Source organism: Crinia signifera, chromosome 4 (genome assembly GCF_055691185.1).
Source record: "Crinia signifera chromosome 4, ASM5569118v1, whole genome shotgun sequence".
In the NCBI taxonomy this organism is placed as follows: domain Eukaryota; kingdom Metazoa; phylum Chordata; class Amphibia; order Anura; family Myobatrachidae; genus Crinia; species Crinia signifera.
The window spans coordinates 294,969,255-294,981,851 of record NC_139220.1 but is presented as its reverse complement, the minus strand read 5'-3'; the positions used below and the strand labels follow the sequence as shown (position 1 = coordinate 294,981,851).

The 12,597-nt window shown below is 41.2% G+C and overlaps 35 non-coding genes across 35 annotated transcripts; 16 read left to right on the top strand and 19 right to left on the bottom strand.

The window, feature by feature from the left end:
* Nucleotides 1-103: 103 nt before the first annotated feature.
* On the bottom strand, nt 104-176 carry TRNAM-CAU (transfer RNA methionine (anticodon CAU)). The gene has a single exon. It is a non-coding gene; the product is annotated as a tRNA-Met (tRNA).
* Nucleotides 177-291: 115 nt separating this feature from the next.
* TRNAE-UUC (transfer RNA glutamic acid (anticodon UUC)) lies at nt 292-363 on the top strand. The gene has a single exon. It is a non-coding gene; the product is annotated as a tRNA-Glu (tRNA).
* A 421-nt stretch (nt 364-784) lies between these two features.
* On the bottom strand, nt 785-857 carry TRNAM-CAU (transfer RNA methionine (anticodon CAU)). The gene has a single exon. It is a non-coding gene; the product is annotated as a tRNA-Met (tRNA).
* A 115-nt stretch (nt 858-972) lies between these two features.
* TRNAE-UUC (transfer RNA glutamic acid (anticodon UUC)) lies at nt 973-1,044 on the top strand. Its single transcript has one exon. It is a non-coding gene; the product is annotated as a tRNA-Glu (tRNA).
* Nucleotides 1,045-1,480: 436 nt separating this feature from the next.
* On the bottom strand, nt 1,481-1,553 carry TRNAM-CAU (transfer RNA methionine (anticodon CAU)). Its single transcript has one exon. It is a non-coding gene; the product is annotated as a tRNA-Met (tRNA).
* Nucleotides 1,554-1,668: 115 nt separating this feature from the next.
* TRNAE-UUC (transfer RNA glutamic acid (anticodon UUC)) lies at nt 1,669-1,740 on the top strand. Its single transcript has one exon. It is a non-coding gene; the product is annotated as a tRNA-Glu (tRNA).
* A 436-nt stretch (nt 1,741-2,176) lies between these two features.
* Nucleotides 2,177-2,249, bottom strand: TRNAM-CAU (transfer RNA methionine (anticodon CAU)). The gene has a single exon. It is a non-coding gene; the product is annotated as a tRNA-Met (tRNA).
* Nucleotides 2,250-2,872: 623 nt separating this feature from the next.
* On the bottom strand, nt 2,873-2,945 carry TRNAM-CAU (transfer RNA methionine (anticodon CAU)). The gene has a single exon. It is a non-coding gene; the product is annotated as a tRNA-Met (tRNA).
* A 115-nt stretch (nt 2,946-3,060) lies between these two features.
* Nucleotides 3,061-3,132, top strand: TRNAE-UUC (transfer RNA glutamic acid (anticodon UUC)). Its single transcript has one exon. It is a non-coding gene; the product is annotated as a tRNA-Glu (tRNA).
* A 436-nt stretch (nt 3,133-3,568) lies between these two features.
* On the bottom strand, nt 3,569-3,641 carry TRNAM-CAU (transfer RNA methionine (anticodon CAU)). Its single transcript has one exon. It is a non-coding gene; the product is annotated as a tRNA-Met (tRNA).
* A 608-nt stretch (nt 3,642-4,249) lies between these two features.
* On the bottom strand, nt 4,250-4,322 carry TRNAM-CAU (transfer RNA methionine (anticodon CAU)). Its single transcript has one exon. It is a non-coding gene; the product is annotated as a tRNA-Met (tRNA).
* A 115-nt stretch (nt 4,323-4,437) lies between these two features.
* On the top strand, nt 4,438-4,509 carry TRNAE-UUC (transfer RNA glutamic acid (anticodon UUC)). The gene has a single exon. It is a non-coding gene; the product is annotated as a tRNA-Glu (tRNA).
* A 421-nt stretch (nt 4,510-4,930) lies between these two features.
* TRNAM-CAU (transfer RNA methionine (anticodon CAU)) lies at nt 4,931-5,003 on the bottom strand. The gene has a single exon. It is a non-coding gene; the product is annotated as a tRNA-Met (tRNA).
* Nucleotides 5,004-5,118: 115 nt separating this feature from the next.
* TRNAE-UUC (transfer RNA glutamic acid (anticodon UUC)) lies at nt 5,119-5,190 on the top strand. Its single transcript has one exon. It is a non-coding gene; the product is annotated as a tRNA-Glu (tRNA).
* A 421-nt stretch (nt 5,191-5,611) lies between these two features.
* On the bottom strand, nt 5,612-5,684 carry TRNAM-CAU (transfer RNA methionine (anticodon CAU)). The gene has a single exon. It is a non-coding gene; the product is annotated as a tRNA-Met (tRNA).
* Nucleotides 5,685-5,799: 115 nt separating this feature from the next.
* Nucleotides 5,800-5,871, top strand: TRNAE-UUC (transfer RNA glutamic acid (anticodon UUC)). The gene has a single exon. It is a non-coding gene; the product is annotated as a tRNA-Glu (tRNA).
* A 421-nt stretch (nt 5,872-6,292) lies between these two features.
* TRNAM-CAU (transfer RNA methionine (anticodon CAU)) lies at nt 6,293-6,365 on the bottom strand. The gene has a single exon. It is a non-coding gene; the product is annotated as a tRNA-Met (tRNA).
* Nucleotides 6,366-6,480: 115 nt separating this feature from the next.
* TRNAE-UUC (transfer RNA glutamic acid (anticodon UUC)) lies at nt 6,481-6,552 on the top strand. Its single transcript has one exon. It is a non-coding gene; the product is annotated as a tRNA-Glu (tRNA).
* Nucleotides 6,553-6,973: 421 nt separating this feature from the next.
* Nucleotides 6,974-7,046, bottom strand: TRNAM-CAU (transfer RNA methionine (anticodon CAU)). Its single transcript has one exon. It is a non-coding gene; the product is annotated as a tRNA-Met (tRNA).
* Nucleotides 7,047-7,161: 115 nt separating this feature from the next.
* On the top strand, nt 7,162-7,233 carry TRNAE-UUC (transfer RNA glutamic acid (anticodon UUC)). Its single transcript has one exon. It is a non-coding gene; the product is annotated as a tRNA-Glu (tRNA).
* A 421-nt stretch (nt 7,234-7,654) lies between these two features.
* Nucleotides 7,655-7,727, bottom strand: TRNAM-CAU (transfer RNA methionine (anticodon CAU)). The gene has a single exon. It is a non-coding gene; the product is annotated as a tRNA-Met (tRNA).
* Nucleotides 7,728-7,842: 115 nt separating this feature from the next.
* TRNAE-UUC (transfer RNA glutamic acid (anticodon UUC)) lies at nt 7,843-7,914 on the top strand. Its single transcript has one exon. It is a non-coding gene; the product is annotated as a tRNA-Glu (tRNA).
* Nucleotides 7,915-8,335: 421 nt separating this feature from the next.
* On the bottom strand, nt 8,336-8,408 carry TRNAM-CAU (transfer RNA methionine (anticodon CAU)). The gene has a single exon. It is a non-coding gene; the product is annotated as a tRNA-Met (tRNA).
* Nucleotides 8,409-8,523: 115 nt separating this feature from the next.
* On the top strand, nt 8,524-8,595 carry TRNAE-UUC (transfer RNA glutamic acid (anticodon UUC)). Its single transcript has one exon. It is a non-coding gene; the product is annotated as a tRNA-Glu (tRNA).
* Nucleotides 8,596-9,016: 421 nt separating this feature from the next.
* TRNAM-CAU (transfer RNA methionine (anticodon CAU)) lies at nt 9,017-9,089 on the bottom strand. Its single transcript has one exon. It is a non-coding gene; the product is annotated as a tRNA-Met (tRNA).
* Nucleotides 9,090-9,204: 115 nt separating this feature from the next.
* TRNAE-UUC (transfer RNA glutamic acid (anticodon UUC)) lies at nt 9,205-9,276 on the top strand. The gene has a single exon. It is a non-coding gene; the product is annotated as a tRNA-Glu (tRNA).
* A 421-nt stretch (nt 9,277-9,697) lies between these two features.
* Nucleotides 9,698-9,770, bottom strand: TRNAM-CAU (transfer RNA methionine (anticodon CAU)). The gene has a single exon. It is a non-coding gene; the product is annotated as a tRNA-Met (tRNA).
* Nucleotides 9,771-9,885: 115 nt separating this feature from the next.
* Nucleotides 9,886-9,957, top strand: TRNAE-UUC (transfer RNA glutamic acid (anticodon UUC)). Its single transcript has one exon. It is a non-coding gene; the product is annotated as a tRNA-Glu (tRNA).
* Nucleotides 9,958-10,378: 421 nt separating this feature from the next.
* Nucleotides 10,379-10,451, bottom strand: TRNAM-CAU (transfer RNA methionine (anticodon CAU)). Its single transcript has one exon. It is a non-coding gene; the product is annotated as a tRNA-Met (tRNA).
* A 115-nt stretch (nt 10,452-10,566) lies between these two features.
* TRNAE-UUC (transfer RNA glutamic acid (anticodon UUC)) lies at nt 10,567-10,638 on the top strand. The gene has a single exon. It is a non-coding gene; the product is annotated as a tRNA-Glu (tRNA).
* Nucleotides 10,639-11,059: 421 nt separating this feature from the next.
* On the bottom strand, nt 11,060-11,132 carry TRNAM-CAU (transfer RNA methionine (anticodon CAU)). The gene has a single exon. It is a non-coding gene; the product is annotated as a tRNA-Met (tRNA).
* Nucleotides 11,133-11,247: 115 nt separating this feature from the next.
* On the top strand, nt 11,248-11,319 carry TRNAE-UUC (transfer RNA glutamic acid (anticodon UUC)). The gene has a single exon. It is a non-coding gene; the product is annotated as a tRNA-Glu (tRNA).
* A 438-nt stretch (nt 11,320-11,757) lies between these two features.
* Nucleotides 11,758-11,830, bottom strand: TRNAM-CAU (transfer RNA methionine (anticodon CAU)). The gene has a single exon. It is a non-coding gene; the product is annotated as a tRNA-Met (tRNA).
* Nucleotides 11,831-11,945: 115 nt separating this feature from the next.
* TRNAE-UUC (transfer RNA glutamic acid (anticodon UUC)) lies at nt 11,946-12,017 on the top strand. The gene has a single exon. It is a non-coding gene; the product is annotated as a tRNA-Glu (tRNA).
* A 436-nt stretch (nt 12,018-12,453) lies between these two features.
* Nucleotides 12,454-12,526, bottom strand: TRNAM-CAU (transfer RNA methionine (anticodon CAU)). The gene has a single exon. It is a non-coding gene; the product is annotated as a tRNA-Met (tRNA).
* Nucleotides 12,527-12,597: the final 71 nt, after the last annotated feature.

Sequence of the window (12,597 nt, the reverse complement as noted above, 5' to 3'; positions counted from 1 at the left end):
AGTTCCAATAGGTGTTCAGGCATCTTTATCAGAAACAGAGTTTAATTCTCAAATTCCAATGCACTCTTGTGAGGACAAAAGTCATGACAGACATCAAAAAGAATGCCCTGTGTGAGGCTTGAACTCACGACCTTCGGATTATGAGACTGACGCGCTACCTACTGCGCTAACAAGGCAACTTCTTGGTTGAGTTTGGTTTCAACAAGGTACTGCACTTAGCATGAATAAATGTACACTGTCGGCAAGACAAATTTTGCTTGTATGAAACATTGAAGTCAGTAGCTTTCAGCTTCCCATATGGTCTAGCGGTCAGGATTCCTGGTTTTCACCCAGGCGGCCCGGGTTCGACTCCCGGTATGGGAATGGAACCTTATTGTTAATTCAAGAGATAATCAAAAGCATCGGAGCAAAAAAACTTCTGTTTGGTGTACTTCCAATTGCACATGTGATGCACTGCTTCCAGTTGCGACAAGTTTTTGGAATACTGATATGTCATCACGATTGTCCTTGACTCAAGACTTGTAACATTTCCAGATGTCTTGGAACTGCATGAGAAATGGAATTGTGGCTCACTAAGAACAAAAATTATGAAAACAAACAGAACAATGCTTTATGCCCCCTTTTTTCCTCTATTACACAAATTTCCAGAACAAAGTCCTATTCAACAAGGAAAATGCCGTCAGTTCCAATAGGTGTTCAGGCAACTTTATCAGAAACAGAGTATAATTCTCAAATTCCAATGCACTCTTGTGAGGACAAAAGTCATGACAGACATCAAAAAGAATGCCCTGTGTGAGGCTTGAACTCACAACCTTCAGATTATGAGACTGACGCGCTACCTACTGCGCTAACAAGGCAACTTTTTGGTTGTGTTTGGTTTCAACAAGGTACTGCACTTAGCATGAATAAATGTACACTGTCGGCAAGACAAATTTTGCTTGTATGAAACATTGAATTCAGTAGCTTTCAGCTTCCCATATGGTCTAGCGGTCAGGATTCCTGGTTTTCACCCAGGTGGCCCGGGTTCGACTCCCGGTATGGGAATGGAACCTTATTGTTAATTCAAGAGAGAATCAAAAGCAGTGGAGCAAAAAGCATCGGAGCAAAAAAACTTCTGTTTGGTGTACTTCCAATTGCACATGTGATGCACTGCTTCCAGTTGCGACAAGTTTTTGGAATACTGATATGTCATCACGATTGTCCTTGACTCAAGACTTGTAACATTTCCAGATGTCTTGGAACTGCATGAGAAATGGAATTGTGGCTCACTAAGAACAAAAATTATGAAAACAAACAGAACAATGCTTTATGCCCCCTTTTTTCCTCTATTACACAAATTTCCAGAACAAAGTCCTATTCAACAAGGAAAATGCCGTCAGTTCCAATAGGTGTTCAGGCAACTTTATCAGAAACAGAGTATAATTCTCAAATTCCAATGCACTCTTGTGAGGACAAAAGTCATGACAGACATCAAAAAGAATGCCCTGTGTGAGGCTTGAACTCACAACCTTCAGATTATGAGACTGACGCGCTACCTACTGCGCTAACAAGGCAACTTCTTGGTTGTGTTTGGTTTCAACAAGGTACTGCACTTAGCATGAATAAATGTACACTGTCGGCAAGACAAATTTTGCTTGTATGAAACATTGAATTCAGTAGCTTTCAGCTTCCCATATGGTCTAGCGGTCAGGATTCCTGGTTTTCACCCAGGTGGCCCGGGTTCGACTCCCGGTATGGGAATGGAACCTTATTGTTAATTCAAGAGATAATCAAAAGCAGTGGAGCAAAAAGCATCGGAGCAAAAAAACTTCTGTTTGGTGTACTTCCAATTGCACATGTGATGCACTGCTTCCAGTTGCGACAAGTTTTTGGAATACTGATATGTCATCAAGATTGTCCTTGACTCAAGACTTGTAACATTTCCAGATGTCTTGGAACTGCATGAGAAATGGAATTGTGGCTCACTAAGAACAAAAATTATGAAAACAAACAGAACAATGCTTTATGCCCCCTTTTTTCCTCTATTACACAAATTTCCAGAACAAAGTCCTATTCAACAAGGAAAATGCCGTCAGTTCCAATAGGTGTTCAGGCAACTTTATCAGAAACAGAGTATAATTCTCAAATTCCAATGCACTCTTGTGAGGACAAAAGTCATGACAGACATCAAAAAGAATGCCCTGTGTGAGGCTTGAACTCACAACCTTCAGATTATGAGACTGACGCGCTACCTACTGCGCTAACAAGGCAACTTCTTGGTTGTGTTTGGTTTCAACAAGGTACTGCACTTAGCATGAATAAATGTACACTGTCGGCAAGACAAATTTTGCTTGTATGAAACATTGAATTCAGTAGCTTTCAGCTTCCCATATGGGCTAGCGGTCAGGATTGCTGGTTTTCACCCAGGTGGCCCGGGTTCGACTCCCGGTATGGGAATGGAACCTTATTGTTAATTCAAGAGAGAATCAAAAGCAGTGGAGCAAAAAGCATCGGAGCAAAAAAACTTCTGTTTGGTGTACTTCCAATTGCACATGTGATGCACTGCTTCCAGTTGCGACAAGTTTTTGGAATACTGATATGTCATCACGATTGTCCTTGACTCAAGACTTGTAACATTTCCAGATGTCTTGGAACTGCATGAGAAATGGAATTGTGGCTCACTAAGAACAAAAATTATGAAAACAAACAGAACAATGCTTTATGCCCCCTTTTTTCCTCTATTACACAAATTTCCAGAACAAAGTCCTATTCAACAAGGAAAATGCCGTCAGTTCCAATAGGTGTTCAGGCAACTTTATCAGAAACAGAGTATAATTCTCAAATTCCAATGCACTCTTGTGAGGACAAAAGTCATGACAGACATCAAAAAGAATGCCCTGTGTGAGGCTTGAACTCACAACCTTCAGATTATGAGACTGACGCGCTACCTACTGCGCTAACAAGGCAACTTCTTGGTTGTGTTTGGTTTCAACAAGGTACTGCACTTAGCATGAATAAATGTACACTGTCGGCAAGACAAATTTTGCTTGTATGAAACATTGAATTCAGTAGCTTTCAGCTTCCCATATGGTCTAGCGGTCAGGATTCCTGGTTTTCACCCAGGTGGCCCGGGTTCGACTCCCGGTATGGGAATGGAACCTTATTGTTAATTCAAGAGATAATCAAAAGCAGTGGAGCAAAAAGCATCGGAGCAAAAAAACTTCTGTTTGGTGTACTTCCAATTGCACATGTGATGCACTGCTTCCAGTTGCGACAAGTTTTTGGAATACTGATATGTCATCAAGATTGTCCTTGACTCAAGACTTGTAACATTTCCAGATGTCTTGGAACTGCATGAGAAATGGAATTGTGGCTCACTAAGAACAAAAATTATGAAAACAAACAGAACAATGCTTTATGCCCCCTTTTTTCCTCTATTACACAAATTTCCAGAACAAAGTCCTATTCAACAAGGAAAATGCCGTCAGTTCCAATAGGTGTTCAGGCAACTTTATCAGAAACAGAGTATAATTCTCAAATTCCAATGCACTCTTGTGAGGACAAAAGTCATGACAGACATCAAAAAGAATGCCCTGTGTGAGGCTTGAACTCACAACCTTCAGATTATGAGACTGACGCGCTACCTACTGCGCTAACAAGGCAACTTCTTGGTTGTGTTTGGTTTCAACAAGGTACTGCACTTAGCATGAATAAATGTACACTGTCGGCAAGACAAATTTTGCTTGTATGAAACATTGAATTCAGTAGCTTTCAGCTTCCCATATGGGCTAGCGGTCAGGATTGCTGGTTTTCACCCAGGTGGCCCGGGTTCGACTCCCGGTATGGGAATGGAACCTTATTGTTAATTCAAGAGATAATCAAAAGCATCGGAGCAAAAAAACTTCTGTTTGGTGTACTTCCAATTGCACATGTGATGCACTGCTTCCAGTTGCGACAAGTTTTTGGAATACTGATATGTCATCACGATTGTCCTTGACTCAAGACTTGTAACATTTCCAGATGTCTTGGAACTGCATGAGAAATGGAATTGTGGCTCACTAAGAACAAAAATTATGAAAAAGACCAGAACAATGCTTTATGCCCCCTTTTTTCCTCTATTACACAAATTTCCAGAACAAAGTGCTATTCAACAAGGAAAATGCCGTCAGTTCCAATAGGTGTTCAGGCATCTTTACCAGAAACAGAGTTTAATTCTCAAATTCCAATGCACTCTTGTGAGGACAAAAGTCATGACAGACATCAAAAAGAATGCCCTGTGTGAGGCTTGAACTCAAGACCTTCAGATTATGAGACTGACGCGCTACCTACTGCGCTAACAAGGCAACTTCTTGGTTGTGTTTGGTTTCAACAAGGTACTGCACTTAGCATGAATAAATGTACACTGTCGGCAAGACAAATTTTGCTTGTATGAAACATTGAAGTCAGTAGCTTTCAGCTTCCCATATGGTCTAGCGGTCAGGATTCCTGGTTTTCACCCAGGCGGCCCGGGTTCGACTCCCGGTATGGGAATGGAACCTTATTGTTAATTCAAGAGATAATCAAAAGCATCGGAGCAAAAAAACTTCTGTTTGGTGTACTTCCAATTGCACATGTGATGCACTGCTTCCAGTTGCGACAAGTTTTTGGAATACTGATATGTCATCACGATTGTCCTTGACTCAAGACTTGTAACATTTCCAGATGTCTTGGAACTGCATGAGAAATGGAATTGTGGCTCACTAAGAACAAAAATTATGAAAAAGACCAGAACAATGCTTTATGCCCCCTTTTTTCCTCTATTACACAAATTTCCAGAACAAAGTCCTATTCAACAAGGAAAATGCCGTCAGTTCCAATAGGTGTTCAGGCATCTTTATCAGAAACAGAGTTTAATTCTCAAATTCCAATGCACTCTTGTGAGGACAAAAGTCATGACAGACATCAAAAAGAATGCCCTGTGTGAGGCTTGAACTCACGACCTTCGGATTATGAGACTGACGCGCTACCTACTGCGCTAACAAGGCAACTTCTTGGTTGTGTTTGGTTTCAACAAGGTACTGCACTTAGCATGAATAAATGTACACTGTCGGCAAGACAAATTTTGCTTGTATGAAACATTGAAGTCAGTAGCTTTCAGCTTCCCATATGGTCTAGCGGTCAGGATTCCTGGTTTTCACCCAGGCGGCCCGGGTTCGACTCCCGGTATGGGAATGGAACCTTATTGTTAATTCAAGAGATAATCAAAAGCATCGGAGCAAAAAAACTTCTGTTTGGTGTACTTCCAATTGCACATGTGATGCACTGCTTCCAGTTGCGACAAGTTTTTGGAATACTGATATGTCATCACGATTGTCCTTGACTCAAGACTTGTAACATTTCCAGATGTCTTGGAACTGCATGAGAAATGGAATTGTGGCTCACTAAGAACAAAAATTATGAAAAAGACCAGAACAATGCTTTATGCCCCCTTTTTTCCTCTATTACACAAATTTCCAGAACAAAGTCCTATTCAACAAGGAAAATGCCGTCAGTTCCAATAGGTGTTCAGGCATCTTTATCAGAAACAGAGTTTAATTCTCAAATTCCAATGCACTCTTGTGAGGACAAAAGTCATGACAGACATCAAAAAGAATGCCCTGTGTGAGGCTTGAACTCACGACCTTCAGATTATGAGACTGACGCGCTACCTACTGCGCTAACAAGGCAACTTCTTGGTTGTGTTTGGTTTCAACAAGGTACTGCACTTAGCATGAATAAATGTACACTGTCGGCAAGACAAATTTTGCTTGTATGAAACATTGAAGTCAGTAGCTTTCAGCTTCCCATATGGTCTAGCGGTCAGGATTCCTGGTTTTCACCCAGGCGGCCCGGGTTCGACTCCCGGTATGGGAATGGAACCTTATTGTTAATTCAAGAGATAATCAAAAGCATCGGAGCAAAAAAACTTCTGTTTGGTGTACTTCCACTTGCACATGTGATGCACTGCTTCCAGTTGCGACAAGTTTTTGGAATACTGATATGTCATCACGATTGTCCTTGACTCAAGACTTGTAACATTTCCAGATGTCTTGGAACTGCATGAGAAATGGAATTGTGGCTCACTAAGAACAAAAATTATGAAAAAGACCAGAACAATGCTTTATGCCCCCTTTTTTCCTCTATTACACAAATTTCCAGAACAAAGTCCTATTCAACAAGGAAAATGCCGTCAGTTCCAATAGGTGTTCAGGCATCTTTATCAGAAACAGAGTTTAATTCTCAAATTCCAATGCACTCTTGTGAGGACAAAAGTCATGACAGACATCAAAAAGAATGCCCTGTGTGAGGCTTGAACTCACGACCTTCGGATTATGAGACTGACGCGCTACCTACTGCGCTAACAAGGCAACTTCTTGGTTGTGTTTGGTTTCAACAAGGTACTGCACTTAGCATGAATAAATGTACACTGTCGGCAAGACAAATTTTGCTTGTATGAAACATTGAAGTCAGTAGCTTTTAGCTTCCCATATGGTCTAGCGGTCAGGATTCCTGGTTTTCACCCAGGCGGCCCGGGTTCGACTCCCGGTATGGGAATGGAACCTTATTGTTAATTCAAGAGATAATCAAAAGCATCGGAGCAAAAAAACTTCTGTTTGGTGTACTTCCAATTGCACATGTGATGCACTGCTTCCAGTTGCGACAAGTTTTTGGAATACTGATATGTCATCACGATTGTCCTTGACTCAAGACTTGTAACATTTCCAGATGTCTTGGAACTGCATGAGAAATGGAATTGTGGCTCACTAAGAACAAAAATTATGAAAAAGACCAGAACAATGCTTTATGCCCCCTTTTTTCCTCTATTACACAAATTTCCAGAACAAAGTCCTATTCAACAAGGAAAATGCCGTCAGTTCCAATAGGTGTTCAGGCATCTTTATCAGAAACAGAGTTTAATTCTCAAATTCCAATGCACTCTTGTGAGGACAAAAGTCATGACAGACATCAAAAAGAATGCCCTGTGTGAGGCTTGAACTCACGACCTTCAGATTATGAGACTGACGCGCTACCTACTGCGCTAACAAGGCAACTTCTTGGTTGTGTTTGGTTTCAACAAGGTACTGCACTTAGCATGAATAAATGTACACTGTCGGCAAGACAAATTTTGCTTGTATGAAACATTGAAGTCAGTAGCTTTCAGCTTCCCATATGGTCTAGCGGTCAGGATTCCTGGTTTTCACCCAGGCGGCCCGGGTTCGACTCCCGGTATGGGAATGGAACCTTATTGTTAATTCAAGAGATAATCAAAAGCATCGGAGCAAAAAAACTTCTGTTTGGTGTACTTCCACTTGCACATGTGATGCACTGCTTCCAGTTGCGACAAGTTTTTGGAATACTGATATGTCATCACGATTGTCCTTGACTCAAGACTTGTAACATTTCCAGATGTCTTGGAACTGCATGAGAAATGGAATTGTGGCTCACTAAGAACAAAAATTATGAAAAAGACCAGAACAATGCTTTATGCCCCCTTTTTTCCTCTATTACACAAATTTCCAGAACAAAGTCCTATTCAACAAGGAAAATGCCGTCAGTTCCAATAGGTGTTCAGGCATCTTTATCAGAAACAGAGTTTAATTCTCAAATTCCAATGCACTCTTGTGAGGACAAAAGTCATGACAGACATCAAAAAGAATGCCCTGTGTGAGGCTTGAACTCACGACCTTCAGATTATGAGACTGACGCGCTACCTACTGCGCTAACAAGGCAACTTCTTGGTTGTGTTTGGTTTCAACAAGGTACTGCACTTAGCATGAATAAATGTACACTGTCGGCAAGACAAATTTTGCTTGTATGAAACATTGAAGTCAGTAGCTTTCAGCTTCCCATATGGTCTAGCGGTCAGGATTCCTGGTTTTCACCCAGGCGGCCCGGGTTCGACTCCCGGTATGGGAATGGAACCTTATTGTTAATTCAAGAGATAATCAAAAGCATCGGAGCAAAAAAACTTCTGTTTGGTGTACTTCCAATTGCACATGTGATGCACTGCTTCCAGTTGCGACAAGTTTTTGGAATACTGATATGTCATCACGATTGTCCTTGACTCAAGACTTGTAACATTTCCAGATGTCTTGGAACTGCATGAGAAATGGAATTGTGGCTCACTAAGAACAAAAATTATGAAAAAGACCAGAACAATGCTTTATGCCCCCTTTTTTCCTCTATTACACAAATTTCCAGAACAAAGTCCTATTCAACAAGGAAAATGCCGTCAGTTCCAATAGGTGTTCAGGCATCTTTATCAGAAACAGAGTTTAATTCTCAAATTCCAATGCACTCTTGTGAGGACAAAAGTCATGACAGACATCAAAAAGAATGCCCTGTGTGAGGCTTGAACTCACGACCTTCAGATTATGAGACTGACGCGCTACCTACTGCGCTAACAAGGCAACTTCTTGGTTGTGTTTGGTTTCAACAAGGTACTGCACTTAGCATGAATAAATGTACACTGTCGGCAAGACAAATTTTGCTTGTATGAAACATTGAAGTCAGTAGCTTTCAGCTTCCCATATGGTCTAGCGGTCAGGATTCCTGGTTTTCACCCAGGCGGCCCGGGTTCGACTCCCGGTATGGGAATGGAACCTTATTGTTAATTCAAGAGATAATCAAAAGCATCGGAGCAAAAAAACTTCTGTTTGGTGTACTTCCACTTGCACATGTGATGCACTGCTTCCAGTTGCGACAAGTTTTTGGAATACTGATATGTCATCACGATTGTCCTTGACTCAAGACTTGTAACATTTCCAGATGTCTTGGAACTGCATGAGAAATGGAATTGTGGCTCACTAAGAACAAAAATTATGAAAAAGACCAGAACAATGCTTTATGCCCCCTTTTTTCCTCTATTACACAAATTTCCAGAACAAAGTCCTATTCAACAAGGAAAATGCCGTCAGTTCCAATAGGTGTTCAGGCATCTTTATCAGAAACAGAGTTTAATTCTCAAATTCCAATGCACTCTTGTGAGGACAAAAGTCATGACAGACATCAAAAAGAATGCCCTGTGTGAGGCTTGAACTCACGACCTTCGGATTATGAGACTGACGCGCTACCTACTGCGCTAACAAGGCAACTTCTTGGTTGTGTTTGGTTTCAACAAGGTACTGCACTTAGCATGAATAAATGTACACTGTCGGCAAGACAAATTTTGCTTGTATGAAACATTGAAGTCAGTAGCTTTCAGCTTCCCATATGGTCTAGCGGTCAGGATTCCTGGTTTTCACCCAGGCGGCCCGGGTTCGACTCCCGGTATGGGAATGGAACCTTATTGTTAATTCAAGAGATAATCAAAAGCATCGGAGCAAAAAAACTTCTGTTTGGTGTACTTCCAATTGCACATGTGATGCACTGCTTCCAGTTGCGACAAGTTTTTGGAATACTGATATGTCATCACGATTGTCCTTGACTCAAGACTTGTAACATTTCCAGATGTCTTGGAACTGCATGAGAAATGGAATTGTGGCTCACTAAGAACAAAAATTATGAAAAAGACCAGAACAATGCTTTATGCCCCCTTTTTTCCTCTATTACACAAATTTCCAGAACAAAGTCCTATTCAACAAGGAAAATGCCGTCAGTTCCAATAGGTGTTCAGGCATCTTTATCAGAAACAGAGTTTAATTCTCAAATTCCAATGCACTCTTGTGAGGACAAAAGTCATGACAGACATCAAAAAGAATGCCCTGTGTGAGGCTTGAACTCACGACCTTCGGATTATGAGACTGACACGCTACCTACTGCGCTAACAAGGCAACTTCTTGGTTGTGTTTGGTTTCAACAAGGTACTGCACTTAGCATGAATAAATGTACACTGTCGGCAAGACAAATTTTGCTTGTATGAAACATTGAAGTCAGTAGCTTTCAGCTTCCCATATGGTCTAGCGGTCAGGATTCCTGGTTTTCACCCAGGCGGCCCGGGTTCGACTCCCGGTATGGGAATGGAACCTTATTGTTAATTCAAGAGATAATCAAAAGCATCGGAGCAAAAAAACTTCTGTTTGGTGTACTTCCAATTGCACATGTGATGCACTGCTTCCAGTTGCGACAAGTTTTTGGAATACTGATATGACATCACGATTGTCCTTGACTCAAGACTTGTAACATTTCCAGATGTCTTGGAACTGCATGAGAAATGGAATTGTGGCTCACTAAGAACAAAAATTATGAAAAAGACCAGAACAATGCTTTATGCCCCCTTTTTTCCTCTATTACACAAATTTCCAGAACAAAGTCCTATTCAACAAGGAAAATGCCGTCAGTTCCAATAGGTGTTCAGGCATCTTTATCAGAATCAGAGTTTAATTCTCAAATTCCAATGCACTCTTGTGAGGACAAAAGTCATGACAGACATCAAAAAGAATGCCTTGTGTGAGGATTGAACTCACGACCTTCAGATTATGAGACTGACGCGCTACCTACTGCGCTAACAAGGCAACTCCTTGGATGTGTTTGGTTTCAACAAGGTACTGCACTTAGCATGAATAAATGTACACTGTCGGCAAGACAAATTTTGCTTGTATGAAACATTGAAGTCAGTAGCTTTCAGCTTCCCATATGGTCTAGCGGTCAGGATTCCTGGTTTTCACCCAGGCGGCCCGGGTTCGACTCCCGGTATGGGAATGGAACCTTATTGTTAATTCAAGAGATAATCAAAAGCATCGGAGCAAAAAAACTTCTGTTTGGTGTACTTCCAATTGCACATGTGATGCACTGCTTCCAGTTGCGACAAGTTTTTGGAATACTGATATGTCATCACGATTGTCCTTGACTCAAGACTTGTAACATTTCCAGATGTCTTGGAACTGCATGAGAAATGGAATTGTGGCTCACTAAGAACAAAAATTATGAAAAAGACCAGAACAATGCTTTATGCCCCCTTTTTTCCTCTATTACACAAATTTCCAGAACAAAGTCCTATTCAACAAGGAAAATGCCGTCAGTTCCAATAGGTGTTCAGGCATCTTTATCAGAAACAGAGTTTAATTCTCAAATTCCAATGCACTCTTGTGAGGACAAAAGTCATGACAGACATCAAAAAGAATGCCCTGTGTGAGGCTTGAACTCACGACCTTCAGATTATGAGACTGACGCGCTACCTACTGCGCTAACAAGGCAACTTCTTGGATGTGTTTGGTTTCAACAAGGTACTGCACTTAGCATTAATAAATGTACACTGTCGGCAAGACAAATTTTGCTTGAATGAAACATTGAAGTCAGTAGCTTTCAGCTTCCCATATGGTCTAGCGGTCAGGATTCCTGGTTTTCACCCAGGCGGCCCGGGTTTGACTCCCGGTATGGGCATGGAACCTTATTGTTAATTCAAGAGAGAATCAAAAGCAGTGGAGCAAAAAGCATCGGAGCAAAAAAAAACTTCTGTTTGGTGTACTTCCAATTGCACATGTGATGCACTGCTTCCAGTTGCGACAAGTTTTTGGAATACTGATATGTCATCACGATTGTCCTTGACTAAAGACTTGTAACATTTCCAGATGTCTTGGAACTGCATGAGAAATGGAATTGTGGCTCACTAAGAACAAAAATTATGAAAACAAACAGAACAATGCTTTATGCCCCCTTTTTTCCTCTATTACACAAATTTCCAGAACAAAGTCCGATTCAACAAGGAAAATGCCGTCAGTTCCAATAGGTGTTCAGGCAACTTTATCAGAAACAGAGTTTAATTCTCAAATTCCAATGCACTCTTGTGAGGACAAAAGTCATGACAGACATCAAAAAGAATGCCCTGTGTGAGGCTTGAACTCACGACCTTCAGATTATGAGACTGACGCGCTACCTACTGCGCTAACAAGGCAACTTCTTGGTTGTGTTTGGTTTCAACAAGGTACTGCACTTAGCATGAATAAATGTACACTGTCGGCAAGACAAATTTTGCTTGTATGAAACATTGAATTCAGTAGCTTTCAGCTTCCCATATGGTCTAGCGGTCAGGATTCCTGGTTTTCACCCAGGTGGCCTGGGTTCGACTCCCGGTATGGGAATGGAACCTTATTGTTAATTCTAGAGAGAATCAAAAGCAGTGGAGCAAAAAGCATCGGAGCAAAAAAACTTCTGTTTGGTGTACTTCCAATTGCACATGTGATGCACTGCTTCCAGTTGCGACAAGTTTTTGGAATACTGATATGTCATCACGATTGTCCTTGACTCAAGACTTGTAACATTTCCAGATGTCTTGGAACTGCATGAGAAATGGAATTGTGGCTCACTAAGAACAAAAATTATGAAAACAAACAGAACAATGCTTTATGCCCCCTTTTTTCCTCTATTACACAAATTTCCAGAACAAAGTCCTATTCAACAAGGAAAATGCCGTCAGTTCCAATAGGTGTTCAGGCAACTTTATCAGAAACAGAGTATAATTCTCAAATTCCAATGCACTCTTGTGAGGACAAAAGTCATGACAGACATCAAAAAGAATGCCCTGTGTGAGGCTTGAACTCACAACCTTCAGATTATGAGACTGACGCGCTACCTACTGCGCTAACAAGGCAACTTCTTGGTTGTGTTTGGTTTCAACAAGGTACTGCACTTAGCATGAATAAATGTACACTGTCGGCAAGA